The sequence below is a fragment of the Bison bison genome, unplaced genomic scaffold (assembly GCF_000754665.1).
Source record: "Bison bison bison isolate TAMUID 2011002044 unplaced genomic scaffold, Bison_UMD1.0 scf7180017864487, whole genome shotgun sequence".
Lineage (NCBI taxonomy): Eukaryota > Metazoa > Chordata > Mammalia > Artiodactyla > Bovidae > Bison > Bison bison.
Window position 1 is genome coordinate 10,148,566 of NW_011495047.1, and position 25,222 is coordinate 10,173,787.

The following is a 25,222-nucleotide window of genomic DNA, read 5'->3' on the forward strand; positions in this document are numbered from 1 at the left end:
GAGAAATGCTGGGCTGGAAGAAGCACAAGCTGGAATCAAGATTGCTGGGAGAAATATCAATAACCTCAGATATATAGATGACACCACACTTACGGCAGAAAGTGAAGAAGAACTAAAGAGCCTCTTGATGAAAGGGAAAGAGGAGAGAGAAAAAGTTGGCTTAAAGCTCAACATTCAGAAAACGAAGATCATGGCATCTGGTCCCATCACTTCATGGCAAATAGATGGGGAAACAATGACAAACTTTATCTTTTTGGGCTCCAAAATCACTGCAGATGGTGACTGCAGCCTTGAAATTAAAAGATCTTGCTCTTTGAAAAAAAAGCTATGAACAACCTAGACGGCATATTAAAAAGCAGAGACATTACTTTACCAACAAAGGTCCGTCTAGTCAAAGCTATGGCTTTTCCAGTAGTCATGCATGGATATGAGAGTTGAACTATAAAGAAAACTGAGTGCTGAAGAATTGATGCTTTTGAACTGTGGTGTTAGAGAAGACACCAAAGATCCAACCAGTCCATCCTGAGGGAGATCAGTCCTGAATATTCATTGGAAGGACTGATGCTGAAGCTGAAACTCCAATACTTTGGCCACCTGGTGTGATAAACTGACTCATTGGAAGACCCTGATGCTGGGAAAGATTGAGGGCAGGAGGAGAAGGGGACAACAGAGGATGAGATGGTTGGATGGCATCACCGACTCTGTGGACATGAGTTTGAGCAAGCTCTGGGAGTTGGTGATGGACAGGGAGGTCTGGTGTGCTGCAGTCCATGGGGTTTCAAAGAGTCGGATACGACTAAGCAACTGAACTGAACTGCACTGGTAGAAATCATTTAGATTCTTGGTTTAAGTTCCTTCCATTCCATTCTCTCCACATATTAGCTCCTATGACATGTTGTGTTAAGCACTGAAGATATTGAAATCCAGACAAATGCCTTCTCTTCCTCATGCTTATGATACGGATGGAAGATGGACAATGAAATAAGCAGAAACAATGTGATGTGGTGAGTCCTACAATCAGGGAAGCACAGGTGGAAGGGAGACTTTGTATCTACTCTGTGCATCTGTGATCCAGGCAGGCTTCCTGGAAGAAATGACATTTAAACTACAATAAAACCTGAAGAGTAAGTATGAATCATCCAGGAGAACTGAGATGCGATAGTGGGATTGGGAGAAAAACGTTGCAGGCAGAAGAGCGTGGGAGAAATCCTGGCGATGAGATAGAGCATGATGCATTTAAGGAATTGAAACAAGTACAATATGGTCAGAAAATACAAGCATGTTGGTTGGGGTAGGTGGGGCTAGTGAGACATACACAGAAGACTCATCTTCATGTACATATTGAAGATTTTTGAGGGCAAGGACTATGTCTTTTGCTCCTCTTGTGAGTTGAACAGCTCAGGGCTGAATATTAATGCTTGCTGTTAATGCTTGCATGAATGAATTTATGAGGGCAAAACACCACAGGCATCCTTATAAACTCCTAAAAATGCTCATCCTTCATTCTATGGGCTAGGGATTAACTCAAACACAATTTCCTAAAAGCACCATGACATTTGAGGTCAGCTCACATTTTCATCAGTGTTGCCGTCTTTGAGACTGGGGAAAAGTATCTTCCTGTCTCCCTGAGAGTCTTGCCCTTTACCCAGCATTTCTGCCAGCTCCTGGGTGGGTGACATGTACCCCCTAGTCTTCCCTGTCAGGCTTTGCCTGACTACCCTCAGGCTTTCATGGATGATCAGCACAGAAGCCTGGGAGCCTCTGGCTCAGTGGCTAAAGGTTCAGTGAACATTGAGTTCACTGTGGAAGTGGTTATACAGAGAGGTCAAGGTCAATGGTGGTATTAGAATAGGAGCTGAAGGCGTTTAAGGGTAGAATTCATATTAGCTACTTGTAATTCTTGCAGTCATGGATCCATCCTTTGCTGGAACACTTGAAAAGACACACCCGTGTGTATCCATATGCACACATCCATGAATACAGGGTGAATTGCCTCATATTAAGTCTCACTGTGGGATGATGCTTTCTTTTCCTCCCTTGCTCCTTTATTCCATATTTTCAGTCACTTTTTCCTAATGAAACTATCAGGCAGAACTAATCCAAACATGGGCTTAATTAATCAACATTTGGCAGTCTATAACTACATGCTCCGGTCCAAATTACTTGTGACAACTTTCTTAATACAAAAACCAAAACATCTACAGGCAGGCAGTGGCTCCATCAGCTGGCTGGAGAGCATGGCTCTTCAATTTATCTCATATATTTTAATAAAGTTGCAATAAACCTTTAGTCCCCAGGTATGACAGGGAGCATCTTGCTGCCGGAAAATGTCATTATTTTATTTTCAACTCAGCAAAGCAAACATAAGTGCCCTTGTGGTGAAGTTGTTTTCTCCCCAGAAGCTACTCCTGGACAGAGGGTGAATTCGTTCTGCAGAGATGCCTCAGTTGTTCCAGTGCTCAGATCAACAGGGCTCTCAGGGGCAGATGCTCTGGCCATGAGGGTAAATGTAGCCAGTTGGCTTCTTCTAAAAGTTCTGATTCTCTTTCAGTGATTGATCTCATAAATGGAAGAAGAATCAGAGTAAGATGATAAGCTTTTCTATGTATTTGCCACTTGATGGTTCATAGAATATTTTCATGTACCTGGTCTCATTTGATCTTCCAATATCCCTGAGCTCTAGGTGAGGGAGGAATTTATTCCTTCATGGGCTCATTCCTTCACTCAACAGCAATACTGTTTAAGTACTAACTTGGTGCTAGGAACTAGGCTGTATACTAAGGACCCAGGGGTGAGAGAGCATGACAGCGTGGTCCTGCTGTGCTGAATGTCTTCATTTCTGCTTCCAGTCCACTCTCCATCCTCCGCCACCCTGCCCTGTGCCCTGCAGGCTTGCCTGTGTAGACCGCATCACCTGGACAGCCTGCCCTCTCCCTTCTGATTGGGTTTGGTCAATGGACAGAGGTGGGAGACAAGAGGTGAGAGGAGACAGAGGCTGAGGTTTTCATTCTCGTGGTTTCCTTCCTGCTGGGCTGCAGGCTGGCAGGATCTGCATTCCTCTGCCCAAGGCCACAGCTCCCACTTCTCCTAAGTATAAGCACATCTCTCCAGATTCTAACAACTTCTTTCTCCTCTTGCTTCTTCAAGCCTAGGAGAGGTCCCCAAATCACTCTCAGATTTGATGATTTCCTGGATAAACTCAGAGAATGCACTGAAAGCTGTGATGCTTAAGGTTATAGCTTTTTAAAGGAAAGGATACAGATTTAAATCAGCCATGAGAAAGTACAGAGTCCAGGAAAGTTACCACACTTGGACCTTCCAATGTGCTCTCCCTACAATGCACCACTTTTCTGCCATGGACGTGATGATACACTTGGAATAATGCCAACCAGGGAAGTTCACCTGAGACCATGGGGTCCAGAATCTTAATGGGGTTCCATTACACACTGCCTGTGAGGCACACCTTTAGTATTCAGACTTTTCTGTAGGTAGATCTGATATCATATGGCCCAGGGCCCCCATCATAAATCTGTCCAGTGGCCAAGAGCTGCCCAGTGGGAAAAACCCCAATAAAGAAGAATTGAATTATCAAACCTGAATCTTAAAAGTTTTGTTTTCTGGCTGCAGCTCGATGTGAACAAACGACTCATTGGAAAAGACCCTGATGCTGGGAAAGATTAAGGGCAGAAGGAGAAGGAGACGATAGAGGATGAAATGGTTGGATGGCATCACTGACTAAATGGACATGAACTTTGGTAAATTCTGAGAGATGGTGAGGGACAGGGAAGCCTGGTGTGCTGCAGTCCATGAGGTTGCAAACAGCTGGACACGACTTGGTGATTGAACAACAACAACCATGCGGAATAGGGAAATCTTATTTTTCCAACCAGGGATGGAATCTGAACCTCTTCCTTTGGAAGCGCAGTAACCACTGGACCACCGGGGAAGTCCCCTTGCCCCAGCAAAGAAAGGCACTGCTCTCACACATTCCATTCCAGGGGCCTAGAGATCCCTTTCTAGTAGCTGAGGGCAAAGGCCAGACCTCTCCTCGTGTGTGTGTGTGTGTGTGTGTGTGTGTGTGTGTGTGTGTATGCTAAGTTGCTTCTGTTGTGTCCAACTCTTTGCCACCCTATGGACTGTAGCCCGCCAGGCTCCACTGTCCATGAGATTCTCCAGGCAAGAATACTGGGGTGGGTTGCTATGCCCTCCTTCAGGGGATCTTCCTGACTGAGGGATCGAACCCATGTCTCATATGTCTAACCAGAGTTGGCAGGCAGGTTTTTTTTTTTTTACCACTAGCGCCACCTGGGAAGCCCAGACCTCTCCTTAGGTAAATTTAATTCTTCACTGCACATGAGTCCTTGTGCAGGACCCTGACTGCTCTCCAGGCCCATGGAAAGCCTTGTTCAGACTGCGAGCTTTATGGTCTAGCTGGCCTGCATCAGTTTATCAGATGGTAGATAAAGGATCTAGAGGTATTTAATCCAATTTTTAAAAGCATATTTGTTGTCTTGCTTTATTATAAAATTAACAAATGCACATAATAAATTTTTCTAACAATACAGAAATGTATAATATAGAAAGTTCCCCATCATATAACATAATCCAGAAGTGTATATAAAACAGAAATTTCCTCATAATTCAAGAAATAACTGTTCTTAAAAATTTGGTTTATATTTTCCATTTTTTCTATGCATATTTTAACATATAAATATGTAATTACTTTGAACCAAAATGATATACTATACCTAGCGTCTGTAACTTGCTTTTTCTTCTTAACAGTACATCATAGATACGACATGGAAATGTCACCACATATAAATGAACCTCATTTTTTTTCAACGATTGAATAGTATTCCAGTGTGAATGTGTCACGATTTATTTAACCAATCGCTTATTGATAGGCATGTAGGTTATTACCAGTTTTTTTTCTAATGCAAGCAATGCTGCAGTGAACATCCTTGTACATATATAATTGGGCTCTGTGCTAAAATTTCTGTAGGGCAAATTCTTAAAAGAGGAATTGCTGGATTAAAGGATAGGTACATTTTGCAGTTTCATAGATCTTGCCAAATTGTAGTCTGAAAAGCTGATCCAATTTATACTCATATTAAGGATGCCTGGAAAATCCCATGGACGGAGGAGCCTGGTAGGCTGCAGTCCATGGGGTCGCTAGGAGTCGGACACGACTGAGCGACTTCACTTTCACTTTTCACTTTCATGCATTGGAGAAGGACATGGCAACCCACTCCAGTGTTCTTGCCTGGAGAATCCCAGGGACGGGGGAGCCTGGTGGGCTGCCTTCTGTGGGGTCGCACAGAGTCAGACACGACTGAAGCGACTTAGCATAGCATAGCACAGCAAGGATGGATGGGAGTGCTGGATTCCTGTCCCCCTTGCCAACTGGTTGTTATTAATCCTTTACGTAAATCCAAATGTTTAATGTGAAACCAGAATTATGCTCTTCTTTTCCTGAACTGGATGGCTGCCCATTTCTCTTCAATGTCCCCATGGGGTAGATGGCTCTCTTGGCCCCAGACCAGACCTATGAAGATTGGGTGGTAGGGAATGTAGTGACCCTGGAAAGGTGAACTCTGGAGTAAAGCAGTTAAATGGGGCCTTTCTTAACATTTTGTTCATGTAGACACTTGATTCGAAATCAAACATTTGAAACATATTCCCCTGGGTGTGCCTAGTGCCCCACTGGATAAAGTAACCTAATCACTCGAGTGACTATCTCATCCTATTTCCAAGTCTGACCCACCATCAAGCAGAGGGGGTTATACAGGCATGAACAGCAGTGCATGGGGATCTTGGAGGGTGCTCTGGATTTCTGCTTATCCTCTTTGCCAACTCAGGGATGGGTTTTGTGTGCACCAGCCTTCAGGGGAGGGGCCAGGAAGAGCTGCAATCCTGGGTGCACTGTCCTTTGGCAGAGCAATTACAGTCCTCTTCTATTTTTGTCTTTTATATGGTTAAACAGTGGAAAGTTCCAGATGGGTCATACTTCCCCTTTTCTGCCTTGTCCCTTCACGTAAAGGGATGGACCCAGGTGACCAGGATTACTCTACCCAACTAGGGTGGTGTCACACCTAAGATAGAGCAATCAATTTTTCCCTCCTGAAAATTTGGAACTAGGATATGCATTAGTTTAGTGGTCAGATCTAGAGGAATTCAATCAGAAGAGAAAAACTAAAAACTGAAGATGACACGTGAAAATGTGGGCTGACCAGTGAGGTATGGTTTGCTCAGGATCGAGGAGTCCTTTAGGACAACAGGGCTGTCAGTGCTAGAATCAGGTCTCAGGCAAGCCAGGATGAGCCGGTCATCCTAGAGAAAAGAGATCTATGGCCCCAGAGAGGGACAGAGGATCACTCTGGACAGTGATGCACATCATTTGTTGTTCAGTTGCTAAGCTGTATCTGACTTTTTGCTACCCCATGGACTGCAGCACACCAGGCTCCTCTGTCCTTCATCATCTCCAGGAGTTTGCTCAAATTCATGTCCATTGAGTCAGTGATGCAATATAACCATCTTATCCTCTGTTGTGCCCTTCTCCTCCTGCCTTCAGTCTTTCCCAGCATCAGGGTCTTTTCCAATGAGTCAGCTCCTTGCATCAGGTAGTCAAAGTATTGGCATTTCAGCTTCAGCACCAGTCCTTCCAGTGACTATTCAGGGTTGATTTCCTTTAGGATTGACAGGTTTGATCTCCTTGCACTCCAAGGGACTTTCAAGAGTCTTCTCCAGCACCACAGTTCAAAAGCATTAGTTGACTGCTCCCAGTCCTGGGAGAAGCCTGGCTGGGTTTCTTGCCCTAAATCCCAGGAACCACCCCATAATCTCCCTATCTCTCTCTGTTTAACTGGCCTGAAAGGTGAACTCCTGTTAAGGCCATGCTTTCCAGCTTCCCTTGTCATTAGAGTGGGCCAAGTGACTGGATTCTTACCGATGAGAAGGTGAGCAGATGGGATGTGTCATTTCTATTCTCGGGCAGTGAACAGTGTGCGTGTGAGCTCCATGCACTCTCTTTCCCACCCTGTGGCTGCAAGTGGACAACACTGGGATCTTAGTGCTAGAGAGAGAACAGCCCAGTCCTGATTATGTTTGAGGCGAGTTGCCAGGGTGGGTTCCTGGACCTGCAGGGGACTTTGTGTGTGAGACAGAAATCAAGACTGTTGTGTTAAGTCACTGGGATTTTAGAGTTTATTTGTCTCTGCAGAAGAGTCTTCGAACACCATGGGTTTCTTTTATTCTTCAAAAAAGCTTTTACTAAGACAGCTCGGGTCACCGGGTACTTACTGACAGTATGTTCAGTTACAGACTGCCTGGGAAGATTCTTAATTACTCACTTACAGAACAATCGGAGATGCTCAAGAGTTCATATCCGGGGGCAGGATTTTGGGAGTCCAGGAAAGAGCTGAGGGAATGCAGATGACTTGGCCAAGGTTCCTACTTCCCCGTGAACTGGCTCTCCCCCATCAACAGATAATAGGCGTGAGGACTCTGGCAGGAAACTCCTGTGTCCCAAACAAGGCAGTCAGAAAGGTTCCTGCATTGCTCTGGGGCCAAATGAAGGAACAAGGTTTCTGGATGTGAGGACAGGGCCAGGCTAAAGTGAACACCAGGAAACCAGCCCAGCTTGGCAGCAGGAATCCTAGGCCTGTTACCATCTGCTTAGGGAAGGTGGACTTTGGTTTCCAGGTCAAAACACTTCCAGCAGACTAAGTATTAAAAACACGCAAGTTGCTAAAACTGACTCAAAGAGAAATAGAAAATCTGAATAGACCTCTAACAAGGGAAGAGATGAAATCAATCATTTAAAAAAACTTCTAATAGGGATATCCCTGGTGGTCCAGTGGTTAAGACTTCACCTTCCAATGCAGGAGGTTTGAGTTCAATCCCTGCTCAGAAAGCTAAGATCCTACAAGCCTTGAGGCCAAAAAGAAACAAAGAACATAAAGCAGAAGCAATACTGTAATGAATTCAATAAAGACCTTAAAAGTAAATAAATAAAAACCCTTCCTGTAGAGAAAAGTCCAGAACTAGAGGCTTCACTGGTAAATTCTGTTGTTGTTCAGTCACTAAATCATGTCTGACTCTTTGTGACCCCTCAGACTGCAGAACACCAGGCCTCCCTGTCCCTCACTATCTCCCAGAGTTTGCCCAAGTTCATGTCAATTGAGTCAGTGATGCTATTCAACCATCTCATCCTCTGGCCCCTTCTTCTCCTCTTGCCTTCAGTCTTTCCCAGCATCTTTGGTAAATACTACCAAACATTTAAAGAAGAATGAACACTGATTCTTCTCAAATTCTACCAAAAAATCAAAGAGGAGGAACCACTGAGGCCAGTGGTTCCCTGATACCAAGGCCCATAGCCACAGACTGCCGGGGCACCAGAGGACCAACGTAGCTGACCTGTCCCACATGGAGACTCTGGGCTGGAGGCACCTGGGACCATGACCTCCAGCTCCTCCTCAGTGCCCTGCCAAGTGCCCTGTCTTTACTGCAGAACGTCCCCTACGACTCTCTCCTGCCTCTCTCGGTCACTCAACCCACTCCTGCACCCTCTCAGCTGACAGGCATCCTCCCCGGGCTGGGCTAATGTTCCTTGTTGCTTTCATCATCCTCTCCCCACCTTCCCCTCCTGCTGCTCTCCTTCTCCCAGTCCAGCCCTTTCCATGCCGAGCGCACGAATCGCCTGGGGGTTTGTTCAAGTGCAGACTGACATAGTCACTCTGGAGCAGCCGCTGAGACCCTGCAATGCTAACAACCCCCGTGTGATGTGAAATCTCCCGGTCCCGGAGCGAGATTTTGAGTAGGGAGGGTCTAGAACACACATCCTGGCAACACCTCGTGAACTCAATTCACATGGCTGCCTCAAAGGGAATTCTGAAAAGTCACCCCTCTCCAGGGGACCTGGAAATCAGGACTGTTCCACCTGTGCCAGGTGGAATCGGGAGCCCCTGTTTTACCCTGTCTTCTGCGTCACTGATAGATGGATGGGGGCAAAAGGAAGGAGACCCTGATGGGATTGAGGGAAGTCAGAGCCGGAGGAAGGCAGGCTAGAGGCAGACGCGCTGCAGTGGGGCCTCTGGCCTCTGGGAGGCGCTAGCAACCGCTAAGGGCTGCCCGGTTAACACTGGTGCCCAGTGCCTTCTCCAGTCTGGGAAGCATCTCCATGTTTCATCCTCTCATGACACATTATGACTCTGGTTTTTACAGATGAAAGCGTAGCAGCTGACTTGTTCCAGGTGGCGGGAGTCACGGATCCAACACAGCCACCCAGAAATCACATTGTTGCCAGCCGGGTCAGCTTAGAAGCTGGACGGGGCCCCTGAGGACTCCTGCACGTCAACGCCTCCCCTCAGAACAAGGGAAAGGACTGGAAGACAAAGGCTTTGTTGGGGGAGGGTCTGCTGACGCTGTGGTCCCAGGGTGGTGAGAGCAGAAGCTCCACTCCTCCTGGAGGTGACTTGAGTGAGAAGATGATGAGAGGTTACAGCAGAGCTGCGGCTTTGGTTCCTCCTGCTCCCTTCTAGCACGAATTGACGTGTGAATGGGAGGGGCTGCAAAACACCAAGGCCACTGATCATGCCCTTGAAGCATGTACGACGCTAAAGGCAGTCAGAAGGGACCATCATCCCCACTGAATGTGCCTAAGACATGAGGGATGCCAGAAGTTCACCTCTGAGCCCGGTAGGCACACGCACACATATACAAATGCACACACATACACATACCACAACCTCCCCCACAACATTCCTGTAATCCTACATCCCCATTCTTCCCCCTCACACTTCAACAGACACTAATGGACAAATGAGTAGGGACCTGGTGGCCCCCGAGACCATGGGGGGGGGCATGTAAGACAATGTCTTGCTCAAACACAAAGAAAACTTCAGTTGTCAAATCTCCTTCCAGCCAAAGCAGCTCATGCAAGCTCTAGGCTTGGATCCAAAGTCCCTGCGCTCGCCAGCAGTGTGCCGTTGAGCAAAGCTTTTTGACTGCCCACCGAGACTCAGTTTTCTCATCTGGAATATGGGCAGCATAGTTGCTGCAGAGTTGATATGAGTCTTGGCTGAGGTAAGAAATGAGATGGGACTCAGGAAACTGTAAAGCAAGGCATTACCACAAAAAGCCAACAGCAACAATTACTAGGACGCAGACATTATTCTGGGCTTCCCAGATGGTGCTAGTGGTTAAGAACCTGCCTGCCAATGCAGGAGATGTAAGAGACGCAGGTTTGATTCTTGGGTTGGGAAGATCCCCTGGAAGAGAGCATGGCAAGCCACTCCAGTATTTTTGCTGGGAGAATCCCATGGACAGAGGAGTCTGATGGGCTATAATATCCATAGGGTCACAAAGATTCAGACACAACTGAGGCGACTTAGTGCACACACACACACACACACACACACACATTATTCATTGAAACAAACACCCAGAATCCAGAGGGAGGTGAAACGGATGCCCGGCTGCGCCCAGTAGTGGATGCCCCTTAGAAGAAGACCATTTGCTGTTATCCCAGCCCAGCCGCTTGATGCAGGGAAACATGTAATCCCTGCTCCACGAAGCCCTCCACAGTGAAGCTTCTCTCCCTGAAGGCAAGCTCGGGCAGGTGTTGTCACGCTGCTCTCAGGGACTGTGCTAATTGTATGTTATCTCCTTGGCCAGGATGCTGGCTTCTTCAGCTCAGCTTCCCAGACCGTCTGCCCCTCTTGAGAACCCAGCCTCTTGTTAAGTTGTTACCAAAGCCCCAGGGCTGCAGCTCTGAGACAGGGACAAAGACAGCTAATGTAAATCCCACTGTAGTGTCCATGGGCTGCCTGGGACCCACTAGGCAAAGATGCATTGAGTGTCTGCTGCTGGTCAAGCCCTGTACTGGGCTCTGGATGCAGAGATGGGAAGGTACCGTCCGGGCTCTCCAGGAGCTCCCAGGCTGGAGAGGCAGGTAGGTGCGATGCATGTGCCAAGTGCTACAGTAGAGAAGTCTCAAAGCGGGTGGCACTTCACAGAGGAGGCGATGCGGGAGCACACAGACTTGAAGGGTGAAGAGGACTTTGTCAGATGCAAAAGGATTCTAGGTGCAAGGAAGGAACTTCCAGGCAGGGAAACAGTGTGTGCAAAGGCAAGGGGGAGTGAGGGAACCCGACTCCTTGAGGGAATGGCAGAGCTTGGTATGGTGGAGCACCAGGTCCGTGGGGCGCACTGATGTGCTAATGCTCATATACTCATCTGTACGTGTGTCTGTCCTGTTCCCCAACCCTGCCGGAAACTCCCTGAAGGCGGAGACTATATTTTGATTCTATTCTATATGACTCAATAAACATTTATTGAAAATACGTTATATGCAGAGCACTGAGTTGTTTCCTAAGGAGAGGCCAAAGACTAGGTCAAGAGTAGGTTCCTGCCTGTAAAGGGGCCATGTCTAGGGAAGGGTGAAGACTGACACATCCATCTGGACCACAAAGCAAGGCAGATCTACAGGAGTCTGGGTGGAAGCACCGGAGTTTAGAGAGTCTGAAGGTGGGGCAGGAAAAGAGATGAATGCCAACCAGGAAAGGTTTATGGTGGAGGTGGCATTGAGCTGGCTCTTAAATGTCAACAGGAAAGATGGTGGGAAGTTTATCTTTATAAGTGGAAGAGCTGGCATATGTGAAGCCCCAAATTTTGAAAAATGTAGGTCAGTTCTGGAATAATGATGAGACTCTCGTGACAGCAATGGTAGGCGTATGGGTTGTGAGCGTGGAGGAGAGATTTAGGAAGAAACTAACAACAGACACCTCTATATAACATTTGTAGTGGTCCAGTCTCTTGCGTATTACATATATTTGCCTATTTTACATGCATTTACTTACACAGACTTCATAGTAGCCCTGTGAAGTGGATGCTATCATATTCCCTAAGAAATCTGAGGCACAGAGAGGCAGATCAACTTGCCTGAGGTCACACAGCTGGCAGGCAGCAGAGGCGGGGTTTGAATTCAGCCATTCTTGCTGCAGAGTTCATGCTGTGTTCACTACAGTCCTTAGGTGGTGATGAGAAAATGTGGCAGATACTTTTAAATGCTTGCGCACTGCTATTCTGTTTTGTTTTTTTTTTTCTTTTGCTGGCAGAGTTCTGAGCTAGTTTGGGTGTCTACCCCTCCCTACAAGGACTGTAGGGTAAATTTCAACTATTGCAAATCAGTGATGGTAATCCCATTGCCCTGGCCAGTCATTGGTTCAGAAAGGGGGATGCGACTTAACCCTGACCAATGAGAGAAGAGAGTTTTGCCGGGGGACTTTGGGGAAAAGCATCCGCAGTAACAAAAAAAAGACATCCAAGAGGAAATGACTTATCCTCTAGGATGCGATGTTAACATATCTAGAAATGACCCCTTGAACTCTGGCAGTCATTTTACAACCAGGAGGGGGAGCTATTCCGACATGCTGAAGAGGGTGGGTTTTGGAAAGAGGCAGAGAATCTAGAAGAAGCACAGTCGAACCACAGAACGTATCAGCTTTGGCAAGTCGCTCTACTCCGGGGCATCTGGTGGAATGATATCATTAATCTTCCTGGCTGAGGGTACTTGAATTGAGGGTTTCTGTTACTTTCAACCCAAAGCATCCCGTGATACTTTTGGAACTAGGCTGTGAAGGGTTTTTTTTTTTTTTTAACTTTACAATATTGTATTGGTTTGCCATATATCAACATGAATCCGCCACAGGTATACACGTGTTCCCCATCCTGAACCCTCCTCCCTCCTCCCTCCCCATACCATCCCTCTGGGTCCTCCCAGTGCACCAGCCCCAAGCATCCAGTATCGTGCATCAAACCTGGACTGACGACTCGTTTCATATATGATATTATACATGTTTCAATGCCATTCTCCCAAATCATCCCACCCTCTCCCTCTCCCACAGAGTCCAAAAGAAGGGGTTTCTAATACAGCATCTTATACCCAGCGTCTTATACCAGGCAGTGGTAACTGGAGAGAGAAACTTTTGGTATCCTTACAAGACACAGCTCATAGGCAGACACTCCAGTCCAGCCCTAGTTAGGGCTCTCCACCCTATGACAAAAGCAGACTGAAAGGGTGGCAGAGGGGAGCCTGGAGCTGGCAGTTCTGGGTTCTCCGTGTGGCTCCACACTCAGCTTGCTGTGTGACGGTGGGGAAGCCATCTCCCTCTCTGAGTCTTAGCTTCATTATCTGTGAAATAAAAGAGTTGGATGAGATGTTCTTTTAGGGTCCTTTCAGCTCTCTGATTCTCTGATGAGTTGTCATCTGTCTAAACCCAATAAGCTGCTTTACTAAAAAAAAATTAAAACGGGGGATGGTGAGAGCTAAAGTTGGGGGTGGCGGATGGGCAATTTATTCCAGTGAATGCCTTTGAGTCACCAAGACTGGCTGAGAAAAATTTTTTCTCTGTAGAAATGGAGCAGGAGGGTTTGGAATTGTCCACTCTCCCAGAGATCAGGATAGGATGAAGTTTGGGGGGAACTGCTTGCTATGTTTGTGCAGTGAGTCGGCTCTGCACACCAGAGAGAACACTGTTACCCTCATTTCAGGGCAGGGGTAGGGGTGGGGAGGGCAGACGCTCAAGAGTCGGCTGCTGTGGCTCTTTGAACCCTCTGGCTTTGGAGATGGAACAGCAGCACCCACTCTGTGCAGCTAGAAATAGTGGATCGCTTTAGGCTATAACGTCTGCCTTACATTCAAATCCAAAGCAGCCACTAGACCAAACTTTCAGTTGTAAAATATTTATTCAGTTCCTTCTTATCTTTCTTTTGTTCCCCTGCCCTTATCAAGCTCTTGGACTCCAGTTTCCTGGTTTAATGACGCTTGGACCACCCCTTACCCATTCCCACCTCTACCACTCTACTCTGGATATCCCCCCAGCCTGTCCTCTCTGAATATGCTCTGAAGTTGCCTTTTCCTGCTTTAAATTGCAATCCACCCACACTTCTGTTTTCCAAGCGGATTGGTCTCAGTGTTACAAAGGCAATCTGATTGAACAAATTTATGCTAAATTGTGAACGACTGCTGACATTTCACACACACAAAATCTTTTTCTCCCCTCTCCCCCCTTTTTTTTTCATGAAAGTAAGTCTATTACATTGAATTAATTTCTTTTGTTTTGGTCACGCCCTGAGGCTTATAAGATCTTAGTTCCCTAAATAAGGGTTGAACTCAGGCCTTGTGCCAAGTTCTAACCACTGAACCACCAGGAATTCCCTGAATTAATTTCTAAGTGTAAAAGTTTGAGTACCATAACAAAAGTGAAGGGATTATTTTCTAGAAGGAAAAAGAAATTTTGCAGAAGGTGGGCACGGGAACATATAGCTAACTTTTTATTTTATGTGCCTTTTTTTTGGTTGTTGTTGTTAACTTCAAAAACATCCTACACAGTCAGCAGAGAAATTTGGCTTCTAAAAGCTGTTAGTCCAGTGCGCTTAACCTGAGAATGTTAAAAATATCCTCATGATGTATATATGGGTCTGGAGGTGAAGGAAAATGGGATTGGGTAACTGTGTTGTATATCACAAAGGAAAAGGGGATCAAAACATGGGAGACCCAGCTTGTCGAGGCTGTACTGAGATTTGGACAGATCTAGAGAATATGATAATAGTAGATATATATCAAGTGAGCATGATTGCTAGTCATTGTTGAAATTACGTGTATTAACTCAGTAATCCTTTCACACAAATGAATAAGAGTAGGAACTACTAGCATCCATTTTACAGATGAGAAAACTGAACCACAGAGAGTTAAGAGTTCTCTTAAGTTCTCAAGGTCACACCGTATGAGAGCCATGCTTTGAACCCAAGCGTTGTGGCCCCAGAGCCACACTCAGGACTGAGCTGTCTCTTCAGACCTGTGATATGGATGGAAAGTGCCCCTCACATCTTCACCCTCCTGCTGGCTCAGGGTGGTCTCGGGGCCCACTTTCACCTAAACCTTTTCTTGCCTTCCCATCAGAATGGCCTGCCCCCTTGGGGCTTCCCTGGTAGCTCAGCTGGTAAAGAATCTGCCTGCAATGCAGGAGACCCTGATTTGATTCCTGGGTTGGGAAGATCCACTGGAGAAGGGACAGGCTGCCCACTGTAGTATTCTTGGGCTTTGCTGGTGGCTCAGCTAGTAAAGAATCTACCTGCAATGTGGGAGACCTGGGTTTGATCCCTGGGTTGGGAAGATCCCCTGGAGAAGGGAACAGCTGGCTATCCACTCCAGTATTCTGGAGTGTTCCTGGAGATCCCGTAGATGTTCCTGGAGATCCCATGGATGGGATCGCAGAAGAGTCGATACAGCTGAGTGACTTTCACTTTCCCTTTTCATGCTCTCTCCATCTTCTCAGGAATGAAAATGTAATTAATTAATGTTGATATGTAAAAGGTGAATGTTGTCCTTTAGTTACTGAACAAACATTTTCTGCATGCTCACACCATGTCTAGTACAGCACTAAATACTGTGCAGAATAAAAAGTTCAACTCTGTATGGTCCCTCCCTCAAGGAGCTCACAGTCGAGTTCAAAAGATCAATATAAATAACTCTAATGCTGAATAGAAAGGATTGTGAGCCACAATATAGGTTTAAAAGAAAAGAAAACAAGGAAGGAGAAGAGATGATAGCCTGGGGGTCTGCTCTGGAGGGGGATGATGTAGCTTTGAGCTTGACTTTGAAGCCTGCACTGAAGGAAAGAGCAGCCCCGCTGGCAGAAACAGCAAGAGACAGAAAGGCGTGAGCAGATTGGAGGAGCAGGAAATGACCCTGTTAGGCTTGTGCCCTGGCACTGACTGGCTGGGAGTACCCGTGGAGTTTTGTCTTAAACAAGGTTTGGGTACAGACTGGTGACTGAGGGAGTTGGTTTTCACCTCCTAGGAGCCGTATGTGCAATTGTGCAGTGATGTTCTGGCGACAACACTTTAACCCTCTGATTCTCCAGCTGGGTTCCCCGACTACCCAGGGACACCCAGCAATTGTGCTGGAAGGACCAAAGCCACAGGGGGACCATTGTGCATCTTGTTGGACCAACATTTTCATTTGGTGGATAGTATTTCGAAACTTTGCTTTCAAATGAAAATAATTACTGGTAAAAATTATGGCATAGAATGCAATATTTGCTATCTTTTTTTTTCAGCTAAAAAGGTAGCCTTCAGATAGACCACTTGGGAGTGTGTTTAGAAGTGACAGTCAAACTGACCCGGAGGGATGGGATGGGGAGGGAGGTGGGAAGGGTGTTCAGGATGGGGAACACATGTACACCCGAGGCGGATTCATGTCAATGTATGGTAAAACCAATACAATATTGTAAAGTAAAAAAACAAAAACCAAAAAACTATTCAGTAACCAGTAAGAGTGGTGACCAATCAGAACTAAAGGATCTTGAAGGACCCCAGTAACATTAGAAGGGAACCCTCTAATTGCTGGGTTACGGAGAGGATGGGAGTCCTAAGGGGAGAGGCTGGGGCGGCAGTGTGGAAAGGGCACTCAGGGCAGCCGCTCCCTGCCTGGTAGGGGAGTGCGTCAGTATTTCAACAGCTGGCTGAACATCTGTCCTGGCTCTCCTCTTAGCAGCCGCAGGGAGCCCAGTGGCTTTCATCTGCCATTAAGTAAACATTGCAGGAAACTCAGGGGGAGTAATGCTTTGACCTAAGGGGTGATTCCATGCTGGATGTAGGGATCTGGAAGAGGGGTTTTCCTGGGTGCAGCGTGGCCCTGGGGGCCCCCTAGATCACAGTGTCTGTGTGGCCATTTCCTTAGCCCATGTACCGGTGGCCTGGCCCACATGGTTTATCAGTGCTACTATAGTCAGAGGAGTTCCCCCAACCCAGACTTCCTGTGAGAGAGCTAAGCCCACTCTTCCATGAGCTTGCTCACTTTTACCTACAAGTATACAAGTGCTTTGGAGGGAGAAAAAAAATTCATCCAGACTCTTAGCAATACATCAAGGATACTTGAATGTATTTGAAATATAATGAGTATGTAGCCATAAAAGACATGCCTCATAAGAATCTTTTGAAGGAAGAAATAAAACCAATGATCCTGCCTTTGTATCTTGCCTCTCAGAGGCAGCAATGAGTCCCCTGGTGCTCTCCCCAAATCACAAGCTCAGGTATAAATTACAGTTACTAATTAGGTTCTTGCATGGGATGTGCCATAGTTAATGCTAAGCAGGCAAACCTCCCACCTTTGGCTTGGCTCCTTCAGGCAGTTTCTGTGCCCCCAGGCTTGGTGTGGAGGCAGAGACACCCAGCCGTTCCCACCTGGCACAGCCCACTTCCTGAGAGAAAACAGGGAAATACTTCATTTTTACCTCTCAGTTTTTCTTGCAGCCAGAGTTGGTCAGGTGACCTAGTTCTGGCCAATGAGGTATCAAGAAGGGTCTGCTGGGGCTTCTGGGAAAATCCTTTCTCTCTCCTAAAAAGGGAAAGATGAGGAGAGTGCTTTTGCCTCTTCCTTGTTTACTGCTTAGGACACTGTGCTGTGACGTAAGGATGTGATAATAGGAACCGTGGATGCCACCTCGCCAGTGTGAGTAGAGGGGTGGTGAACGCACTGACGGTGGCAGGATTGATGGGTGGGAATGGTCTGAGTCCCTCTTAATGTGGACATGCTCCCACTCAACCCCAGGAACCACGTACCTCTGAAAGTTTTATTACGAAAGGAGTAAACTCCTATTTTTATCCAGCTTTTAGTCATGAACTATTACTGGTAGCCAAAATCAGCCTACATTAGTCAGGATAAACTAGACTTTGTTCCTGTAACACACTGACTCACAAATCTTGAAGGTTAAGCACAAAAGGTTTATTTCTCCTTCTCTTTTAGACCGCTGAGAGTTGGAACAGCCCTCTTGGGTCCTGTGGCTATGTCAGGGCGGCCCCCAGGGTCACGAAGCAGAGGCAGAGAGAAGTGTAGAATCACATGGGCTGTGTTACAGGCCAGGGCTGGAAGTGGCTTCCATCACTTCTGCCACATCCCATGGACCCACCCAATCTAACTACATTGGGGCGCTGAGAAATGGGCACACGCGGCGTTGTCTGCACCACACTTCCTGATTCACACACTATCTTGTCTGTTTTTCCCTAGTCAGAAAGTCGTTCACTCATTCGACAGAAATTTATTGAACTTCCTTGTGGCAGGTGTGCTATAGGGAATATAAAAGAAAGACAGTAGCCTTATATAACATCACATTCCTGGGCTTCAGATCATCCATCGTGGAGGAGACACGAAATAAAGCAGTAAGTAAATAGAATATATTAAAATATACACACATTTTAAGGTTAAATTATATAAATTACATTAGAACATCAACTTAGTTGGCTTAAACATTCAGAAAACTAGGATCATGGCATCTGGTCCCATCACTTCATGGCAAATAGATGGGAAAACAATAGAAACAGTGAGAGACTTTATTTTCCTGGGCTTCAAAATCACTGCAGATGGTGACTGCAGTCATGAAATCAAAAGATGCTTGCTCCTTTGAAGATAACCTACAACAAACTTAGACAGCGTATTAAAATGCAGAGACATTAGTTTGCCAACAAAGGTCCGAATAGTTAAAGTTATGGTTTTTCCAGGAGTCATGTATGGATGTGAGAGTTGGACCATAAAGAAATCTGGGCAGCAAAGAACTGATGCTTTCAAATGATGATGTAGTAGAAGACTCTCGAGAGTTCCTTGGACTACAAGGAGATCAAACTAGTCAATCCTAAAGGAAATCAGCCCTAAATATTCATTGGAAGGACGAATGCTGAAGCTGAAGCTCCAATACTTTGACCACCTGATGCAAAGATCTGACTCATTGGAATAGACCCTGATGCTGGGAAAGATTGAGGGCAGGAAGAGAAGGAGGTGACAGAGGATGAGATGGCTAGATGGCACCACTGACTCAGTGGACATGAATTTGAGCAATCTCCGGGAGACGGTGAAGGACAGGGAAGCCTGGTGTGCTGCAGTCCATGGGGTCCATAGAGTCGACACGACTGAATGACTGAATAGCAACAATCTACATATGTTAATGTATGATAATTCATGATCATTCCTGTCCTCAAAAAGCTTAGTGTTTAACTGAGAGTCAGATGAATAGAGGTGATGCAGTACCAGGTGGCAGACACACTCATAGAGGCAGCAGCACAGAGGTGGGAGTGGGGTTCAGAGGCACACCAGTTAGTTCGGCCTGCAGAAATCAGGGAAGGCTTTAGAGAGGAGATGGCCTGAGGCGAGGGTCTGAAGGACGGAGAAAAATTTGCAAAACAAAGATGGGGAAGTGGGAGGTCTGGAACTCTGAAGAAGCATGAATAAATGCAGGCCATCGTAAAAAGTCCCGGCTAGTAGGGATGTGGCCGAGGGTGCCTTTGTGCATCTGAAGGTCAGGGAGAGGGTATGGAGGGGCAGCTTTTAGTGGTGGAGGCCTAGAACTCTAAATCAGAGGTTCTCTAACCTGGCTGCACATTAGAATTGTATGGCTGACTTTAAAAAATGCCAATGCTTGGGCTCCTCCCCCAATCAACTGAGTAAGACGGTACCCGGGTCAGGGCCCAGGCATCAGGGCTTTTTAAAAGGCCCAGGTGATTGTAACGGGCCGCCAGGACTAAGCATCACTGTCCAGAGGTAGGACGGAGGGTAGGTTTGCTTGTCTTGCTCAGAAATAGAACCACAACCCTGTAGGAAGGTGCCCCTCCCTCACTGATCTTAGACTCCTTAAAAGAAAGTCTCCTAACATCAGGCAGAGAGAGAAGAGAGTTGCCAAAATGTTCCTTTGTCATTATTTTTTCCTTTGCTCAGTGTTCCTCCTCTGCCCTGGCAGTCCCCCTTCTCCCTTTACCTGCTGCACCCTGGGGCCCCGGAGCAGCTGTGCTGACAGCTGGCAGGAAATTTCTCAGCCTCCAGAGACTACAGAGGAGACAAGGCTGATGGAACCTCTGTCCCTGATTAATTACCAGGTATCAGGAGGCCCCTCTCCACCCAGAGGTGGCTCCTAGGCCTCACTCAGTGTACAAACAACTTTTTCCTTCAGGCCGCATGTCCTGCCTTGTGCCCAAGACCCTCAGACCAGTGGCTGGCAGAGAGCATGCCTGTAAGACTGACCAATATCCTGCATTTGGTTTTTATTCAACAGATAAGTCCTGGTTCTCCCACTTGTTAGACTCTGCCACCCTGGGGTAATGTCTTTTTTCTCCTTCTGCAGTAGCTTCTCTGGGCGATTTGCTTTCTCTCATCACTCTGAACGTGTTCCCAGGATGCAGACTCATTTTACTAGCAGCCTACAGTGAATGTGCTGCAGGAACCATTGTGGAGTGAATTTGAAAGCCAAGGAGGAGTTTTGTCTGCATTTGTTGTCAGGGTGCAAATAGCAGCACCTGGGGCCTCCTCTAGAGTTCAGTCACTGGGCCCGCCTGTGGCAGGGAGGAGGGAGGCTTTAGTTCCAAGGCACTGCCACTGAGTCTGCTCTCTGGGGCAGAATCCAAAGAAATCCGAGAAACTTCTTTCTCGGTTTGGATTTCCAGATTCTGAGTGGTCTTTGTCTCTGCGTCCATCCATTCACTCCTTCATTCAGCATATACACGGAATGTCTACCCGCTGTGTACCTGCCCAGTGCTATGAGGTGGGCCTGCAGAGGCGAGTGGGTTGGATACTCAAGGAGTTTGCAGTTGAGCCAGAGCTATGACACGGCGAAACTAGCACAAACGACCTGTGTGCAGTTTGGTTACCTTACGTCTTGAGTGGAAGCCACCCCTAATGGAAACTAGACAAGTGTTTTTTCAAACTGCGTTCTTTGGAGTCTCTGTAGTCATTGCAGAAGACAAGGGGCTACAGAGTCAGCGGGCTGTGGTCCTCCTCTCCCTCTTCACCTCTGATGGGTTCTCTTTTTCTACTTTATATACTAGAGTTTTGTGTAAGGTCTATGATGGTTAAGATTATGTGTTAGCTTGGCTGGACCAAACACCTGATACTTGGTCAGATGTTCTGCCTGTTTCTGTGAGAGTATTTTTTTGGATGAGATTAACAAGTAAATTAGTAGACTTTGAGTAAGGCAAATTGTCCTCTGCAGTGTGGGTGAGCCTCATCCAGTCAGTTGAAGGCAAAAACTGATCTTCCCTAAACACCAGAGCAGGAAGGAATTCAGCCAGTGGAAGGCCTTCAGACTGAAACTTAATCTCCATCCTGAGGGCCTACCCTGCAGATGTTGAAAATGCCAACTTCCATAATCATGTGAGCCAATTCCTTAAAACAAATCTCTCTTTCTCTCTCTTTCTTCCTCTACTTGGTGATGCCAGCTGTCCTTGCCTGGCTGTAACCCACTGCCCTGCCTCAGTTCTGGCCTTCTCCCTGGTTCCAGGTGTCTGCCTGGTTTGGGGCTTGGTAGTCTGGGTTGTGACCTAACAGCTACTGCAATTTAAATGTCTAGCGATTTACTGTTTTCAAAGTGTGATGCAGACATTGTCTCATTTAAGCTTCACAATACCTTTTTACAGATGCAATGCTGAGGTTAGGATGCCTTCAGCGGCTCGCCCAAGGTCATACAACAAGAGCAGACACAGGAGTTAAAAGTCTTTCACTCAAAACCCCAGGTACTCCTTCTATACCATGCTGCCAGCCATTTAGTCTGTTACACCAGAGAACAGTAGGCATTTAATATTTTTCCAGCAGAAGGGAACTGGAGACTCCACCCCTGGGAGTGGAGTCATTCGGACTTGTTCCCTGATTTCCAGAGCGAGCAGGTGGAAGACCCTTGCGGTGGTGAAAGGTGACCTCAGGCGAACTGCAGCAGCTGCTTGTCAAGCCGGCACTCTCTGGAGTTGGCCGCATTTTCTGGCTCTCGCTGGCGGAGTGTCCGTGATTCATGGCAACGTGGGGACTTTACGAGCCTGTGATAAAACAGTAATCATCAGCTGTGAGGTTGACACGAGATTATGGAGCGGTGCAGTTGAATTGAGTTACTGCGCTTTCCCGGGGGCTGTTCATGCAACGGCGGTGTTGATCTAAGAGGTGTGTCTGTGGGTGTAGGGCTCGGGGTGGACTCTCGCCAAGACGCCTTTCCTGGGTTGGGGTGCGGGTGGGCCAGGGCTGACCGGCTCCTCCCTCTGACCCTCTGGCTCTGCACTCGTGGCTTCAGGAGCCCTGTGTGTGGTTGTTGTGTGTGATTGTGCAGAGAGGGGGCCTCGGGGGCAGAGGGTTGAGTAGCCGTACTCCTCAATTCGCGGAGATGCTGCCTTCCTCTCCCAGGCCACATCCAACCTGTTGGCAAATCCTTCAAGCTGCTCCCATACTCAGTGGGTCCCTTCTTACCAGCCACTCTGCCATCGCTGGTCAGGGGCTCTTCACCACTCTTTGCTTTATCACCTCTCTGGCCTCTCCACTTACTCCTCACCCCCACAGTCTATTCTAGACACAATAGAGGGAGGGATCCTATTAAAATTTAAATCTCTTTTCTGCTCAAAATCCTGCCATGGCCCCCCATTTCCCTCAGTGGGAAAGCCAGAGTCATCACAGCGGCCTTTGGGACCTGCATGAGAAGGTGCCCATCACCTCCTAGCCCTCCCCTCCCAGCGCTCGTCCCTTCCACTTGCTCTGCCCTGAAATCAGCAGTCTCCTTGCCATCCTCAAACATATCAAGCCCATTCCCATCCCCAGGGCTTTGCACAGTCTGTTCCCCTTGCTTGAGAGCTCTTTCCCCAGGTTTCCACATGGCTTGTCTCACACCACTGTACTCCATGGGGCTGACCCTATCTGCTTCATTTAAAATTGAGGTCCCCTCTCTGTTCCACCCCATCTCCCTTAGACTGTCGAATTTTACTCTTTTTCCATGGTAGTTTTCAGCCTCTAACCCACTAGAAAATGTATTTAGTATAATGTATTAATTATTGTCTATCTCCCTCCAAGAAAGCAGGGATCATTCTTGCTTGACCACTGATACATATCAAGTATACAGTAGGTGCTCGATTAATGTTTGTGGAGTGAATAAACAGGGGCTGCATTTTCCTGTCAGATCAGGGACTCTTCAAGGGCTGGAACTGTATTTTCTCCTTTAGACTGGAGACCCCCTGCTAAGGCAGAGACAGAAGCTTCCTTCACCACGAAGGAGCCTCTCACTCCATTATACTTACTTCCCTTGACTCTGCCCTGGATCTAAGACTTTGCCAACCACAGTCAGAGACTGGGGTGAAGGGAGGCAAGATTCCCCGCAGGCCTGGGGTGTGGAGGTCCAGCCATGAACACTGGGTCCCCGAGCCCTTCTCCTGTTGAGACGATGCTCCCCACCAGCCTGTGAGCCTAGTGTGCTGGGGGTGTGGCTCCTGAGTCCCTCACCTTTTGAGGGACCTCTCTTAACCTCCAGGTGGGCCAGTTCCAAAGCCTGGAGCCTGCTTAGTTTCTTTCCCCTGGTTTTACGTAGTCCTATGGAACATCCAGCATGTTCTCAGGGAAGTCTTCCACCCCAGCCAGTGACTGGGGACTCCAGTTCCTGTCCACACTGTCCACCCTGTCCTACTTCCTCCCCAGCCCTGCCTGGGTCCTTTCTTCCCCTCTGTTCACCAAAAGGTCGTTGGCTCCCGGAGCCAACTCCCAAATATTGCCTGAAAATCACTTGATTTGGGAATTGATATCTCTCAGCTGCCTTGTCCTTGCCAGTCCCTGGTGTCAAACCCATCGGAACCCAAGGCCACGTGGCATGGTGGAAGAAGAACTCTGAAGAGGTGACTGTGGAAATGCATCTTCCAGATCTCTGGCTGTGATACTCATACTTGACCCACAGGTCCTGCCTGAAACCACTGGCTCCCAGTCAGTGTCTGAGCATGGCAGACCCACTCCAGAGAGGGGGGACCCCTCTGATGGGCCACTTTGGCTCAAGGACTCTGGCAGCCTCGCTGGATCCTTTCCTAGCCTGAGATGCTCCCACACAACCTTCTTTCCTGGCCACTCTGCTTCCCTCCCGGATCAGACCTGCACCAGGTTGGGTCTGGCAGCTCTCCCAGCCTTCCCCAGCACCCTCTGCATGCTTCCCCTCCCAGGTACTACCCTTTATTAATCACGTGCACATCTAGTCCCATCTTGGAGTCTGCTTCTTGGGGGACCCAGTCTAATACCCCTGCCTCGGAGCCTGGCAGAAAGAAAGTGAAAGTGAAGTCGCTCAGTCGTGTCGGACTCTGCGACCCCGTGGACTGTAGCCTATGTCCATGTAGGCTTCTCCGTCCATGGGATTCTCCAGGCAAGAATACTGGAGTGGGTTACCATTTCCTTCTCCAGGGGATCTTCCCGACCCAGGGATTGAACCTGGGTCTCCCGCATTGGAGGCAGACGCTTTAACCTCTGAGCCACCAGGGAAGCCTGGAGCCTGGCAGACCTGGCCTCAAATAGTGACTGCTCAGGGGTGGAGCTTCTGCACTGATAAATTGAAGCAATGATCCCATCCCACAGCATGTGCCCATACTATTGCCCTGGTGCCTCCCACTAATGAGTGTTTTAGAGGAGCTTTTCCACTCAATGGCTTCTTCTTTTTTTAATCCTAAAAAGGGAAATTGCTTGCTTAATTTAATTTGTTTAATATTCCTGTTAAAAAATGAGGTTCAATTAAGATACCCAGGAAAACCATAATGTTCATTTAACAGAAGAATGGAATTTGACTTCCACGACTGCATTTTTTTTTCTTTTTTCTGTTTTTCTTTTAAACACAAATCCAGCTAAATGAATTACTGATCTTTATTAGATGCTTTAATTATAGGTTGTTCATGAAAATATTACTGAGATTAAACTCAAGTGTGTTCACCTAGGAAAAAGCTTTATATGTTGCTTTAAAATAACCAGATTTCCAGAGTTAATCGATAATGGTCAGTTGAAAAACAGCTGAGAAATTAGCTCCTTAGTTGTGATAGAGAAATGGGCTCTCTATATAAAGCTGGTCTCTCTGAGGCTTGTGGGGAGTAGATGCCAACCTTGTAAAACAAAAGCTTCACATATGTGGACCAAATCGCATGCATATGTGGGCAGGCCCTGCCCAGAGGCCCAAACCTCCAGGGTGAGTGAACCCTGCCAACATCTCCAAAAACCCTCCATGCATAAGGGCACAAATGCAACCCCAACACATTTGCTCTGTAAACTGTCCCGACTTCCAGATTCTTTAAGCGAAAATTCAGAATCTCTCTATGCACTTATGCATCCTAACCTTCCTGCCTTTCCTCTCCTTGAACACACGTTGACATGCCACATATGCAAGAGCTGGCTTTGATGAGGCCATCCAGG